The sequence below is a fragment of the Telopea speciosissima genome, chromosome 1, assembly GCF_018873765.1.
Source record: "Telopea speciosissima isolate NSW1024214 ecotype Mountain lineage chromosome 1, Tspe_v1, whole genome shotgun sequence".
NCBI lineage: Eukaryota > Viridiplantae > Streptophyta > Magnoliopsida > Proteales > Proteaceae > Telopea > Telopea speciosissima.
Window position 1 is genome coordinate 83194240 of NC_057916.1, and position 15763 is coordinate 83210002.

The 15763-nt window shown below is 38.8% G+C and overlaps 1 pseudogene; it reads left to right on the forward strand.

Annotated features, from left to right (window-relative positions):
• Window positions 1-1145: 1145 nt before the first annotated feature.
• LOC122657440 lies at window positions 1146-14986 on the forward strand (annotated as a pseudogene).
• Window positions 14987-15763: the final 777 nt, after the last annotated feature.

A 15763-nucleotide genomic window follows, 5' to 3' on the forward strand; every position in this document is an offset into this window, starting at 1 on the left:
GAAATCGGCTGCGACCAATCTCGATTTTGATTAATCCGAAGGGATCGAACCATGTTGGGTTTCGATTGATTTTGGTCAATTCCAGCTCAAATTGAAATCAACTAAACCCGATCCTGACTCTAATTATGAGTTTAATAATCTTGAAACCATATCATTAACTGACCCCACTTGTTTTTTTTTTCCCCTTCGCAGTCGAAATCAGCAACCACCAATCCTGATTTTGATTAATCCGGAGTGATTGATCCATGCTGGGTTTCTTGGGTTTCGACCGATTCTAGTCAATTCCAACTTAAATTGAAATCAACTAAACCTGACCCGGACCCCAATTCTGAGTTTAATAATCTTGGAACCATACCATTAACAAACCTAGTTGTTCTTTTCCTCTTCACAATCGAAATCAGCTGCGACCAATCCTGATTTTGATTAATCTAGAGTGACTGATCCATGTTGGGTTCTAGGGTTTTGATCGATTCTGATCAATTCCAACTTAAATTGATCAACTAAACCTGATCCGAATTCCAATTCCGAGTTTAATAATCTTGGAACCATACTATTAACAAATCCCACTTATTCTTTTTCCCTTCACAATCGAAATCAGCCAAGACCAATCCCCATTTTGATTAATCTAGAGTGACTGATCCATGCTGGGTTTCTAGGGTATCGATCGAATTCTGACCAAGCCCAACTTAAATTGAAATCAACTAAACCCGATTCGAACCCCGATTCTGAGTTTAATAATCTGAGAACCATACCAATAAGGCATTAACAAACCCCACTTGTTCTTTCGGTTCAAGTATTCAACCCCCTAACATATATATATATATATATATATTTTTTTTTTTGTGGTGAAACCCCCAAACATAAAAGCAATTGCGAGAGAGGGTCAGTTCATTCAGGACTCAGGAGTCACCGAGACAGAGAGCGTGTCTCACTAGTGTATGTAATTGCGAGTCTAGTGAGTGAAAGAAAGCGCGGGACAAAAAAAAAACAAAGGGGGGTACTGAGGTTGGCCAGAGCAGCTCCTGTGCCCTAGATCATCGGGTTCCCGCCAAATCATCATCTCCCTCAGATGCCTAGATTGATTTAATTCAGTATCTTTCATTTTCTTTCCCCTTTCTTTTTTATTTATTTTTATTTTTTTTGGGAAATGCTTTTTTGTACTGTTCTTTGTTCGTTCATTTCAAACATTCAAAGAAAAAACACAAGTGAAGAACGAATTCTCCGTTTGTTTAGGGTTTGAATTCGAAATCCATGGCAGGATGGTCGATTTTGGCTGATGGGTCAGTTCTAAAGTGCGTCGAAATCCTTGGCAATCTTCAGACCAATATCTTCTGCTTTGATCTCGATAATTCTGTGAAAGAAAGTCTTTCTGGTTGCAAAGATAAGGTGCGGTGCTTCTTTGATCAAATTCTTCCTGTTTTTCTCAAAGAGATCTCTGTGGGAGAAGAACTTCGGTCCCTACCTGCAATGCTTGGAGATGCACGGTGTGTCGATTTGTTTAAACTCTTCTGGGTCGTGAGACGTAAGGGAGGATACGATTGCGTGTGCAAGAATGGACTGTGGGCTTCGGTGGCAGAAGAATCCGGCTTCGGTTCGAGATTGGCTTCGTCTCTGAAACTTGTTTACGTGAATTATTTGGGTACGTTGGATCGATGGTTGCAGAGAATATTGAAAGATAAGCGAGCAAGAGAAGTTTTGTCGGGCAGTGGTGGGAACCTGGGTGTGTTACCCGCGGAGCTACGGACTGAATTTCAAGTTATGCTATCTGAACTGTCAGATCAAATGAAGATAGACGGCGGACGCGTTCAATTGGATTCAGTGAAGAACGTGCTTCTCTTGCCAGCTACTCTAGACTCAGATTACATGCATGACGTGCATAATGCGATGCAAGTTAATGGTGGCAAAAATAATGTGGACGATGATGATGAAGTATTGATATTGGATTCTTGTGATGTTAGTGAAGATATTTTCTCTCGCAAGAGAAAGAGAAAAGCGAGAGTGTTTATTTTCTGAAATGCTGAATTGGGTTTTTGAGGCTGCGAAAAGTCCTTGTGATCCTGCAGTTGGAACAATACCTGAACGGTCTAAGTGGAAATCTCACAAAGGTAACGAATTCTGGTTGCAGGCTTTGTTGGCCAGAGAAGCGCTGTTGAAGTGGCAAATTTGCTCAACTGCTGCTCAGTCCATCTTCCAGGTATATATTGTAATAAAAAAATGGTCTAGGTATATGTTTGTTGTTGGTCTTTCTTTTTTCCTTTACTGCACGTTTGGCTCCTTAAAGCATGTAGTTCAGCTATACTCACCCCCCATTCATTATTGACGTTGTAATCTAGTATTTTGTGTTATGTATATGGTATTTGATTTTCTCTCCTATGTTTCAAATTAAAACTTAAAAGAATTTGGATGGTATGCACTCTGCTTTAATTGCTTTCTCCTGCCGCTGCAGCGTCATGTGCAGGACGTTTTTATGGGCATCCACTCAGGATTCTTAGTTGCATACTTGCATCACTATATGACTTATAAGGATTTCGACTATCCACAATATGCATGCATGTTGTATATGACTTGACAAGTTCTGTTTTTTACCATTTCATTACCTTGTGGAGCAATTTTTTCATATTGCATATGCGTCTTCAACTATTTTCACTGCCATACATATGATCATTGACCTTTTTTGCCTCTTAGTAAAGCATTTCACTTAACCAAAGCCTTACCATAGGTCCATGAGTGGTTTTTGTGGCTCATGATCAGTTAGCCCCATGTCACAGCAGCACTGGCAGAGCCTGGTCTGCCTTTATTAGCATACCAAGAGAGGAACTCTGGGATCAATTAGCATAAGCATAAGCTTAAGCTCCAAGCCTCCAACTAGATAACCCTATTAGCAGAAGCTGCATGACAGCCATTGACACGTGGCATGACAAAGCTCATGGTGGTCAGCACATACGTCATGGGTGTAGAAAAAGATAGGATAGGTGACAGCTGAAGATGATCATTGTTAAACTCTTGGAAATAGACTTGGCCATGCTGCTTTTGCCTCTAGCTGTCAACTCCTTTGGCCCTAAGGTTTTCCACTTATGAGAGGGCTAAGAGAGCTTTCTTGACTTCCCACCAAAAGCATTGTCAAGTAATCATATACTGAATTACTGGTAGTGAGATTAATTAGTTTATCTAATTGACACTCTGCAACTGATGTGGCATACTGTCATGTATGATATTTCATTATGGGAAGGATTAGGCATGGATCCTTAATGGTGCAATTGGGAGGCATTTTCTTGGGCAGGCATAATTACCATGTTGCAGCTCTGATTTCCCTCCCTGGTCCCTGTTGTGCTTGTCTTCCCCCGAAGCCTATCAGCCAAGGATCAGGATCTCGGTTTCAGACTTGGTTTAGGTCAGGCCCGAAACCGAGATGTGCTGGATCTTGTTTCGAGGTTTCGACACTGGGTTTCGACCTTGGCTTTCATTTTGGCCAAGCCTGAAACCGAAACAACTCGGAGATTTCGGTCAGTTGTGACCAAGATTTAGTTCCATGCTATGAGCATCTTATTTTCAGCTGTCCAGGATTTTCATTTTGGTGGTAGCAAGGAACCTCTCACTGCAGTATCTTGTAATCCAGCTCAACCTTGCCTCATCTGTCCCACCTTTTTAGTTTATCCTTCTCCTATCTCAGCAAAGGCTGTACGCCATCGAAGTTTCATATTTTGACTCAGAAAATTGATATCATGATTGTTGATTTAGTTAATGTGGCACTTATCCAATTGTATGGCTTTGAATAGAGCTGATTGGAGAAAAAGGATCCATGTAGCCAACCCCATTTAGTTGGGATAAAGCTGAGTTGAGTTGACACTACTCCAATTGTTTGACGGCTTCAGGGTCTTCAAAATCTAGTTGACCATCCCAGATAGCCAAGGAATCCATTTTTTCCTGTGCAAATTTAGTGCAAATTCTGAACATAATGTAGCCTGAAATCCTTTATTAATACCTAATATTATATACTTGAGGATAACTAGGTTTTGGAATCACTAACTAATAATTCATGTGATAAGAGATGAGATAATTTAATGTCTTACCTGTCATCTATATAATAAAATTTCTAGATACACCCCCCCCTATGATAAAGGAAAACGGTGTTAGGCAAGGACTCTTTTTTAGTGGATAAAATAAAATGTCAAGGTAATTCTTTCAATTAACTGTCTTATGGAATGAACATTGTAATGTTACTCTAGCAAAGAAACCATATTAGTGTTCTTTCAGACTCGTATTTGTGTCATTGGAGGATCCACTAGTATATTCTTGACCCCCCCCCCTGATTCTTCTTCTCCTTCTGGGGGAGTGGTAAGGATTTTTATTACGAAACTAAAGGTTTGATCACATGTATGCCACTTCTCTGTAAAAAGGGCTCATATGAATCGATAAAGTGAATATTCTAATATGAATCACTAAAGGGAATATTCAAAGGCCGTACACACTAGATGGTTGTTCTGTGGAATTTGCGTGAATTGATCAAAGGCCGGTTTAGTAAATTTACTCAGTTGATTTTTGATGGTCAAGCAGATGATGGACCTAGGATATAGGGTACCTACTCAAATTAAGCTTATATCTACTATTTTTGACATAAAATCACACCCTTTAGAGAGTTTGGTGGAGCACAAAACAGTAGGCAGAATAAAATAAAGATTGGAATATAATTTTAACCCAGAGAAGATAAAAAAAATTGAGATAAAAGATATTTGCGGAAAATCATATTCACTTCTTGTAAAAGTTGAAAAATGCAGTTTTAGGGGAGAATATATGGGACCAGTGAAAAGAAAATATAATTTTTGGGAAAGAGAACGCTATCTGGTGGTGTGCGGTGCGCGGTCCCTGTCCCCAGACACAGGGTCGTGCGAAATGACTGCCGCACCTTCAGGAATTTCCACTTTTCCATTAGGGTGTGGCGGTAATTTCACAAAGCCCTGTGTCTGGCTGGGTGCAGGGCCTGCGCGCTGCACTCAACTGGATAGTGCTCTTTCTTCCATAATTTTTTGTTGGGGTTAGAGATGGCTGATTTAGATGGCCTGATTTCTTGAAAGAATTGAAGGATCTGATCAAGAGAATATAATTGTGCATGAACAATGTAGAAGCTAGTGTACTTCCAGTCAGAAACTGATTTTATGGTCGAGTGCCAATATGAACCAGCATAACTGGTCTGCAAAATATCTCTGAAAATAGAGCTTTAGATTGATCTGTGCAAACTACTCCTAGTGCTGTTTAGTCGGATAATGAAAATAGAAGAATAGAACAAAATAGACAGGCAGGAATCCACCTGAAACCTCCTTGGAATCAACCAAGTTGAACCCGAGAATCCAGTCAGAAAAGTACTCAATCTACAGTAAAAGAGTTAAAAAAAAATGAAAAATATTATGGGGGGGGGAAGGTATTCGTACGTGGGAGATTCTCACATTGACTGCGTCAAATAGGGGGGGGGGGGGCAGGGGTGTTTATATCATTTCGGATTGGGATTTATGCCAATCTGACTGCATTTAATGCCAGTCATGCACATGCACGGCCGTACATGAAAACTTTTTCCAAATTTTATTCATAAAATTCTAGAGAACTCCCATTGACTCCGTCAAATGGGGGGGGGGGCAGGGGTGTTTATATCATTTCAGATTGGGATTTATGCCAATCTGACTACATTTTATGCCGGTCGTGCACATGCACGGCCATACATGAAAACTTTTTCCAAATTTTATTCATAAAATTCTAGAGGACTCGTGGGTGAGGCCATAGTCTTCTACATTTGAATATAAATTTCATTATTGGACCCTTGAACAATCCTAAACTGATTTGGAATTCAAACTGCTACTTGGAATTAGCCAAAACAGATTAGTATTTGGCATTCCTACTCAAACTAGGACTTGAAAAACAGGACATAGACTTGGACTTAAGTTTGGATTCAATTTCTAAAGGTTCTAGGACTTGACAACTAACTTTCAGCATAAAAAGGACTCAAATAACTCCGCAAATTGGGACTAAACTAATCTCGTACTTCTAGCTTCTACCCGTGTTCTATTCCCATTAAAGTGGCTAATCAAAGTAAACCCCTTCGATCAAAGCCCCAACACGAACACATATGTAACCCAACTCAAGGCTTATTCACTATAAAATAAACCCATTTATGTGATTTTCCTGTATAAAAAACCCAATAGATCTTTTAAATTACCTGCAACTTAAGATATGGTTAATTAACCCAGAAGTTAAAAGGAATTGTAAAATGGCAGTAAGAAAACAGACACAACAGCAAAGTATCATTGATGATGACAAAACTGCAGAAAATAGCAAAGGGATGACTGGAACCAACCAAAAAGTACACCCACAGGCAATTTAATTGCTCTGTTCCGTAACCAAAAAATCTGAACTACATGTTCCCCACGACTTGCCTTTGTTGACCATCGACTTTCCTAATTCTAAAAGACCAACTTATAAAAATTTAAGGATTCGAGAAAATACTATAAACAATTGTTTTGAGCTTTTTATGAATAATAAAATTAGAATTGGATATCAATATTAAATATAATTCACTAGAAATAGTAAAACGGTATTTACTAATACTAGAAAAGAAAATGAATTTAATAAAAGTATAAAGTGGAACTATTCAGTCTGTTCTAAGAAATTGGCAGATGGAAAATTGTAAACTTGGACTGTAGGGGGATGGTACTTCTGTGTTAGGGGTGATCATGGCCAGCCAATGAAGTAGTTTGGACCTGAATCAGTTTATATATGGGTGCGCTTGGATTACAACATTAGGTCCAGGCCCAGCCCATGTGCACCCCTAACCAAGGGTATCAATGGAATCTAAACTGGTTGATGTAGATTCTGGTCAGAGGAAGAAGCAGAAGAACCATCGAACCAGGTCCTTTTTTGGGCCAGAACTGGACCAGCTCAAGCCAGCCCAGCAGGATTTCTTGAAGCTGCCCAAAGATGCTCCACGATTTTGACAGCTTCTCCTTTGACCAGTCAACTAGGATTGGTGCACCTTAATTTCTATTTTTATGATTGCATCCTTTAGTAGTTACTATATTTACTAGTTTCTAATTTTGTTCATTGTATGTTGGTTGAACTATAAATCCTAGTTTCTATTTTTAGAAGTTGCTATTTCTTTAAGAAGTTACTATTTCTTAAGTTTCTAATTTTGTAAGCTGACCTATACCATTAAATAGGCAGCCCCTCTTGTAATAGAAACAGATTTTGAAGAATAGAATTTTCTGACCAAGCTTGCCACCGATTATGGGAGTAATTTCCTGTTTCAACAGCTGGGATAGCTGTGGGTGAGAGACCCAGGCTGAGAGAGTCATTCCCCCTACCCCCTTCTCTTTTGTCTTCTCTTTCTCTTACAATCGAACCCTGTGTGCTGCTGCTTCACTGTGATCAATACTAGTGCTGTGAAGATTCAATTGAAGGCTGCAAACAACTCCACAATCCAAGGTTGTTGCTGCTACTGCCTCCTCCATTCGAGTGAAGGCTGCTGCTGCTCCTGGACTTGAGTTCCTGCTGCAAAGCTGCATATCTCCACAGACCCCCAACAAAACCTGCTGGATTTTGGAACATAGAACCACACCATCAACCACCCCACTCGATCCCAAGTCTGGCCCATCCCATTGACTGGATTGCTCCATAATCATTATTCACAAACCTTCTATTTTCATTCTGCTCTCATATCTTCACTTCTGTCCATCAAAATCTCACCAAAATTGCAGCAAAGCTCCTTCATACCCAGCCCTACAATCGATCCTTCTTAGAGACCAAGTGCAGTGCTGATATGAAAGTTTTCTATAAACCTTCTAATTTGGTGTTGCTGCCATATCTCCCAACTCAGCCATCCAAATTGAGTGAAACTTTTAGCAGTGCTTCTCCTCCATACAAGCACCCTTTGATCCAAGTTGGTTTGAATTCCAAAGGCTGGTTTGGTTTGAAACCCTAACTTTCTAATTTCTGCCCTAGCTGCTATTTTGAATTTGTGGGTTTTATTTGGGGCTAAATTAACCCTAATTGTCTTACATTATTGGTAGAAGTAGATTAGAAGAAAATCCTTAGTAGACTCAAAAACTTTTGGACTATATTTATTCTACTAGATGTGTAGAAATGCATGATGGAACCCAATTATATTGGCTAAGTTATTCAACATGAAGAAAAAAAATTAGATAAGAGAGAGATTTATGGAGTTACATTAAAAGGAAAAGCGGGAGGGAGATGGACTAAAGATTAAGAAAAGTATATCAGAATACCATACTGGCTTTCAATTGGGGAAATTCCTTACAATTTAGTGAAAGATTAGAAAAAGGGTACATTCTCCATACTGTTGTTTTTGAATTGGAAGAAGCTTCAAGTAAAATTATAAGATAATCTGATGAATGTTTGAGGGAAAAGGAGTCATGTAAATGTGAAAAAAAAAGAACTAAATTACACATATTATATTTGCACCATCATTCAATGAGAAAACAACACTGTTGTAGTTTTGATGATCATGAAACTCAACTCATAGGATTTGATAAGACTTGAGATTCAAATCGTGAGTCATGAGATGTGAACAAGAACTATTGGGTTCTTATCTAAAGGGATTTACCTTTAATATCACATGATTTAAATTAAGTTTCTATTTGAATTATAGGAATGTAATTATTACATGGTGGAAATGATTTCTATGGGTTTACATCAGGGGTTATTCTTGTTTTTGAATCAGTTAGCCTGCTTCTCACTAAGTGGTGATGCCTTGGTTTATGTTGTTTGCTAGTGACTTGTTGGCTGTTGGGACAGGAGTGGTAGAGAAACCAAGGCTAGAACTATCGAGGGCTGACGGTCTTATAAAAAAAAAAGAGTCCCAGTGCACAAGGCTCCGGTTACTGCAGGGTCTAGGAGGGGCAAATGTACGCAGTTTTACCCCCTGCTTCGCAGAAGAGGCTGTCTCCAAGTTTTGAACCCGCAACCAACAGGTTGCAATAGTGCAACTTAACCGTTGCGCCAAGGCTCATGACGGCTGACAATCTTAAAGTATGTAATAACCACACCTCCTCCTCCATCCCAAAAACCCAAATAATAATAATAATGTTTCCAAAAATCACAAGATAAATCTAAGCCATCTATTTTTACATTTTTTTTAATCTTAACCATCTGTTCCCGCTCACAGTTGGGAGAGTACACATTATTGTCTAGAGTATTGCGTACTGGTATACATACATGGACATACACGGGATGTGTGCCAATACAAAAGGGGGTATTTGATTGAATTAGACTCTAAAATTTGACACGTGGCTAATCTAGACCATGGCCTCTCTATCCAATGGTCGGAATTGACATATCATTTGTCCACCAAGGTTCAAGAAGTTGGTGTCAACCTGGGTGAAACTGAATTATTTTAGGTTTCGACTGACTTCTGGTTGAAATTCTGCAGGGGTTGGTTGGTGGATTTGTTTGACCATTTCGGTGGTCAAATGGCCATATTTTGGGCTGAAACTTAGCAGAGACCCTGATTAAGCATCCCTAAACACATGGAACCTGTAGATTGTTGATAAACACACTCAAATTGTTAGTTTGGTTTCATACCCTAGGTTGGTAATGTACATTGGATCTTGCCTTTTATTTCTGAAAGATAATCTATGTTACACTTAATTTGGTACTATGACATACCAAATAGAAAGAAATTAGTTAAATAAGAAATTGCAAGTGATGAATGGAGAAAAGCATTAAATATATTAAATGTCAGAATATTACATCAAAGGTGCAAGTGTATAGTCACTGACTTCACAAGTTCAAACCAAAGCCCAAAGGTGGAATAAGCAAAGTACTCTGCCTTCCTCCTGGTCTCTTACTATATGTCAATACCACAGATCACCGAAGACATGAATAGGAAATTATTGGGAAGATGTCCATCAGAATAGCCTGATATGTCTCATCATCCACATATAGGTACCCCAACCTTCAATACAGACGTTCCTCCATTGTAGTTGCTCAGTGGACCGGACTGATAGGGCCATTGGGACCTGGGAAGGAGAAGATGCTATCGACGAATGATGCCACAGCACAGTCTGTGATTGATCACCATGAGTAATGCAGAATGAAGAAGATGACGAGCCTTGCCCACCATACCCACCATACCTGAAACTGGATGTGTCTATGGGAAATAATGGTGCACGCCATGGTCCCGGTTGCCTGAACCCACTACTACCATCAAGACTGAGCCCTCTAAGTGTGACAGACACGGAAGAAACATCTATCTCCATGTCAACGTCGTTATGCTCCTCATCTTATCTGAACCTGCAACGCAGGCCTCTGGTATAACATGCACGTGTGGGGGCACTGCACCATGGTCAGCATCCTGGGTAGCATGATCAAATTGAGTCTCACCTGTGAATCAGATAGGCTCCGGCTCCTCCTCTGCCTGGTCAAAATCAGAGTCTAAGAACCCTCCTCCTGCCTTTTTCTGTCTCTCCAGTATTGTATATCAAACTCTTCCCTTGCCTTCCTCTTGTTCAATTTCCTCTTTATCCCTCTCTCCCTGAGGGTTGCCATGGCCTTCTGCACCTCATTAGCCCAATCTTAGTTGTAGGGTAATACTCTATTTCCTCTTGTCTGCACCTTCATAGGGTATTATATGAAACTATGAATCTTCAACCAATCTCCCTCAAATCCACCAAATCTTAATTGTAGATGACTTGTACAAGATTCTAACAATTAGTTCCACCAAGAATTGGAATTGGGATGCCCAAATTCCACTTCAAATTGAGGTGTTTAGCCTTGATAGCAGGTTTCACACGAAATCTGTCGAACCTTCAGTATAAGTTGATCGAAACACTGAATGTTTCGATCGACTTTATGTATTTATATCACGTGGTCACATTTCTTTGAAACGAAACGGCACGACCAACTCTACTCAAGATTCGACTGAAACTTGGAAGTTTCGGTCTAAATCCTGAATGCCTAGTGAGTCGCTTGATGTTTCGTGCCGGTTCAGGTTGAAACCGAAATATTTCGGCCATAGAGAGGGTTGATGGAGATGCAACCCCCTCCCCCTTTCGTCTTGGGTTCAATTTGTAAAGAGGGAGATAATGAAGATCTGATCATCTCTTGTGCTAGACTTTTGTGACTGAACCAATATGCACTTAGGCCTGTAACGTTGAATCTAGGTATGTTGATTTCAATTTGATTTCGTGTCTCTTAGATATGAAAACATTGATTAGTAATACTAAAAGTAGGCCCACCTATGTCTTCAATTGACCCCCATATTCTCTGGGTCATACAGAAGGATTCTATGTGACAAAAGAAAAATCATCCATTAGGTTTAGATCTTTGAAGTTTCCGGATTTTTCATTGTTAACATTGTTAGGGCATTTTTGGTATGGGGAGTCATGAAAGGTCTTGTTGAATTTCCTTTGTGTTTTTTGTGTTCCTTTAGTCCCCTTCAGGTTGGACTAATATGCGAATGGGATAAAACAATTTGTGCTAGTTCTTCCATGCAGGAAATTTATACTTATATTTCATGTGTATGTAGCTTTTATCATTGCACATTTTATATGGATGATGAATTCAATGTTCGCCTCCATGCCTTGGATTTCTTTGTAATGGATGTGGCACATGCTTCCTATTCAACTTCTGATTCAACTGTTCTGCTATTCATAGTTGTCAAGGTGTTGCCTCGACAGCCGGGTGCCTCTAGTATTTTGAATATGGCAAATATACCTGTAATATATTGCTGCCTTGGGCCCCTTGACATCGCTAATGCCTAGGCACCAGGCGCCATGGTGCATTGGCCTTGCCTTGGCTCACCGTGGTGCGATGAAAACATATATGTTTTGCCATAGTCTACAGCATTGCGTAAATGCTCCTTTCTATTGAGATAGCCAAGGTTTTAAGTATCTTAGTGTATCTGCCGATACTAACCGATACTTATCTTATTTTTAGGGTATCGATATGATATGGCACTGATACAATACAAAAAAAAAGTTTCAACTGTATAGGGTCGATACATGACATTATATGATTGATAGTTATTCATACACTTGACATCTCTTATAAACTATATAACTCGATCAATGACTCAAAACACTTACCAAGCGCTCCTGTAAGGCGTTGTAATCAGTTTGTTTCGGCAAAATCATCTTGATTCCTTGTTTCTACTGGCAAAAGTAACTCCAGTAGTGTTGATTTCATCATCATTTGGTGATTAAACAACCTGCAACCAAGGATCAAAACCAGATTTGTGCAAGAACAATTTTCTATCGAAACTTTTGAATTTTTTGCTCAAATATTGATTTTTAGTGTTGCTTTTTTTAGCAATGGATCACTAGATTATTGAAAAAGTAACTGAATGATTGCATCAAACTTAGGTTTTATTTATTTATTTATTTTGTGCAATGAGGTGTGTATCCAAACCCTAAATCTTTCCCAAACTGAAAATGACATTTTTTTTTTCTTTTAGTACATGTAAGAAACTTCATCCTTTATACATAATCAATTGAATGCACTTGTCTCGCCGTACCTTATTCTCCTCTTTATACATGATATTTTTTTTTTACATATTACTTATTTATAGTGTTTTATGCTTCAAAACTGTATTTCACATGTATCCTCAACATTTCCATGTGTATCTTTAGTGTATCTTGGGTCTCTCCGATACGATACGTCTCTTAAAATCACCTTTCCGATATGATACCCATAATTTAAACCTTGGAGATAGCAACATATACAATATTTCAGAAAAAGAAAAAGGAATCTGGTGCCAAATGCTCTTTTCTCTGTGTCTTTATTTTATTTCCAAATGACCGTGTTATGTAATGAGGGTTCTAATGGAGCATTTAATGTGTATATAAAATGGGATGTATCTTATGTCTAGGGACTTGAGAACATATAGATCTAATGTTATATTTGCCATGTAATGGGTTAGCAGAACCGTAAGTTAGAAAGGGAGAATGGAATAGCTTGATTTTATTGATAGGTATGCCCCTCTATTATAAATAGAGGGAAATATTACAAAGGGACATAAATAGACAAAAATACCCCTAACTAGCTGACTCAATAAGAGCAGCAATCTAATCCTAATAACTTAATAACTACGCAAGCCCAAAAGGACCAGAATACCCCCACGGTACTCTGGATTACATATTCCAACATAATGGTTTCGTATTAAAAACTTTCACTTTCTTTTTAATCTTTATACTTTATTTTAATTTAATTTATGTGTTGAAGAAACCACGAATGAGGGGAAATCCAGAACAGAAATTGTGTGGGATGTAGCACTCATTTAAATGAACTCCTGCAACATAGGTGGCTGTCAAAATATATGGCGATCACATTTTTCCTCCTTTCTTCTTTCAGCTTGACAGCACTCTGACTTGAGGTTTAAATGAAGATTCAATGGCTATTATTTGCTGTGCCTAATCCATAGGGATCCCCTATCGGATAAATGGTGGATTTCCCATATCAGTATCAGCCTCCGAGGCAAAATAAACTGCTGTTACTGTGCCCCTTGGATATTTTTTGCCTTATTCCTTTTTTAAATTTTGTACTTGTTCATGTATTTGTTCTAGTTTGTATTGGTTCACATCGACCTCAACCAAGTCATTGTTTAATCTTAGTTTTACCTTTATCAGTCAAACATTTATCATCGTTTGTAAGATAATCAGCCTGCTCAAGGTTATGAGGGAGCTCATGCAATTTGTCCAGCAACGTCTTATGAATCTGTTTTGGGCCTTAAAGTGGTAGTCACTTTTTGATCCAGCCTTCCTCTGGCAAAGATTTACAATACTTTCCAAGATGATTTTATCAATATTTCCTTTGGTAACTTTTTGAGGAATATATATTTTTTACCAAGTATGCTTGATTTTCCTTGAGACAAGTATTCTCTTCGAATGTGTGTGTATATGTATAGTTTTTATTTCTCTTGAACATTATGTAAATATTTGCATTCTAAACTTGCAGAAAAAGCAAAAGATGCATCCGTCCATGTACGAGGATCCTATTGGTGGCAGTCATCAGTCAACAACAGAAAGATTGAGATGCAGCCAGAGAATCCTCTCTCTGAAAAATTCTCTCTTACGCACCCCTTCCCAGTCAGCCCCAGCCACTCGAACTTATCCGAAAATGAACTTTACTCCTCGCATTGCAGTGCTGGAAAATCATGCCAACGGTATTGGTGTCCCTGGTGATGTTCATCTCCAAAAACACGTTGGCGTAGGTCGATTTTTTCAAGCGGAAGTGCCAGATTGGACTGGTGTTCCTTCAGAAAGTGACTCTAAATGGTTGGGCACACAAGTTTGGCCACTGAAAGCAGGTGAACATTATATGTTCATTGAAAGAGATCCTATTGGAAAAGGTAGACAAGATTCATGTGATTGCCGACTTCCAGGTTCAGTCGAATGTGTTAGATTTCACATTGCCGAGAAAAGGATGAGATTGAAGGTTGAACTAGGGTCATATTTTTACTGTTGGAAATTTAATTGTATGGGTGAAGAGGTTTCACTTTCGTGGATGGTGGAAGAAGAAAATAGATTCAAGGCTATAGTAAGATTAAATCCTCCATCTCTGGACAAGTGTTTCTGGGACGAAATTTTCAAATGTTTCCCAAACAAGAAGAGGAGAGACTTGGTGACTTATTACTTCAACGTATTTCTTCTCCGGCGCCGTGGTTATCAAAACCGTGTGACTCCAAACAATATTGATAGTGATGATGATGAATCAGAGTTTGGATCTGTAAGTAATGGTTTTGGGGATGAAGCTGTTAAGGTTGCAGACTCTAATACTGTTTATTGTGTTCAAAATGAGCAATGTATTGATTTGGAATAACAAGCCTAGGTGGATTAGGAATCTAGATTCCGCTCAGAAATGCATATTATACAGGTAGGGTGTTTCTATTATTCTACCATTCATTGATTTTCAAAGGAAATCAGGGGAGTTTTTCTTCCATTCCCTGTTATACCATTCATCACAACCTCTTAAAATTGGATTGTTAATGGGCAAGAGATTGTTGTAGTTTGATGGATGAGAAAATTTTGGCGAGATGATGGGCAAGATATTGGTGTTTGGTGGTGCATGAAGCAGAAGTTTGAAATTTCTCAAAACTCTAGCATGACATGCAGACCAATTATTTCTTATTCTTGCAATTATCAATTTTCATAGTATCCTTGCTCACTTTGGTGGATGAAGCATTGGTTACCAAAATGAAGGAGATACCTGGGATTGCGCCTTATCCATCTCAATCTTTGCTTGTTAAGATAACAGCAAGGCTAACTCAAACCTAAGAATGCCAAAAACACACACACACACACACACACACACACACACTTTCGGTGGGTGTTTGTCATAATTTACAACCCTTATATATCATTAACATAAATCATAATAAATTAATATTCGTAAATAGCTGAGAACTTGTTACAGACAGTGTTGGTCTTTTTCTCCAATCACCTCTATTTAAAGTTATACTTGTCACTAGTCCTAAGGTATGTAATATGCATCTTTCCTCATCATTTCTCCTAGAGACATTTTAGGTTTACCGTTGGTTCTTTTAATTCATTCATTTTGAATCAAAACATTTCTTCATATGGAAACATACGAGGGCCAACGTAGGGATAACAGTAATATTACAGAGTACTATTCTTCTTAATAGTTTGATTACTGAAATCCCAAATTTGATCAACTTTTTCACAATTCTCAACTCCTGAGTTATCTGCTGCGAAGAAGGTTGACTTAGTCATCAATGAGTTCCCCGTCGGACGAGACCGGTTCTCCC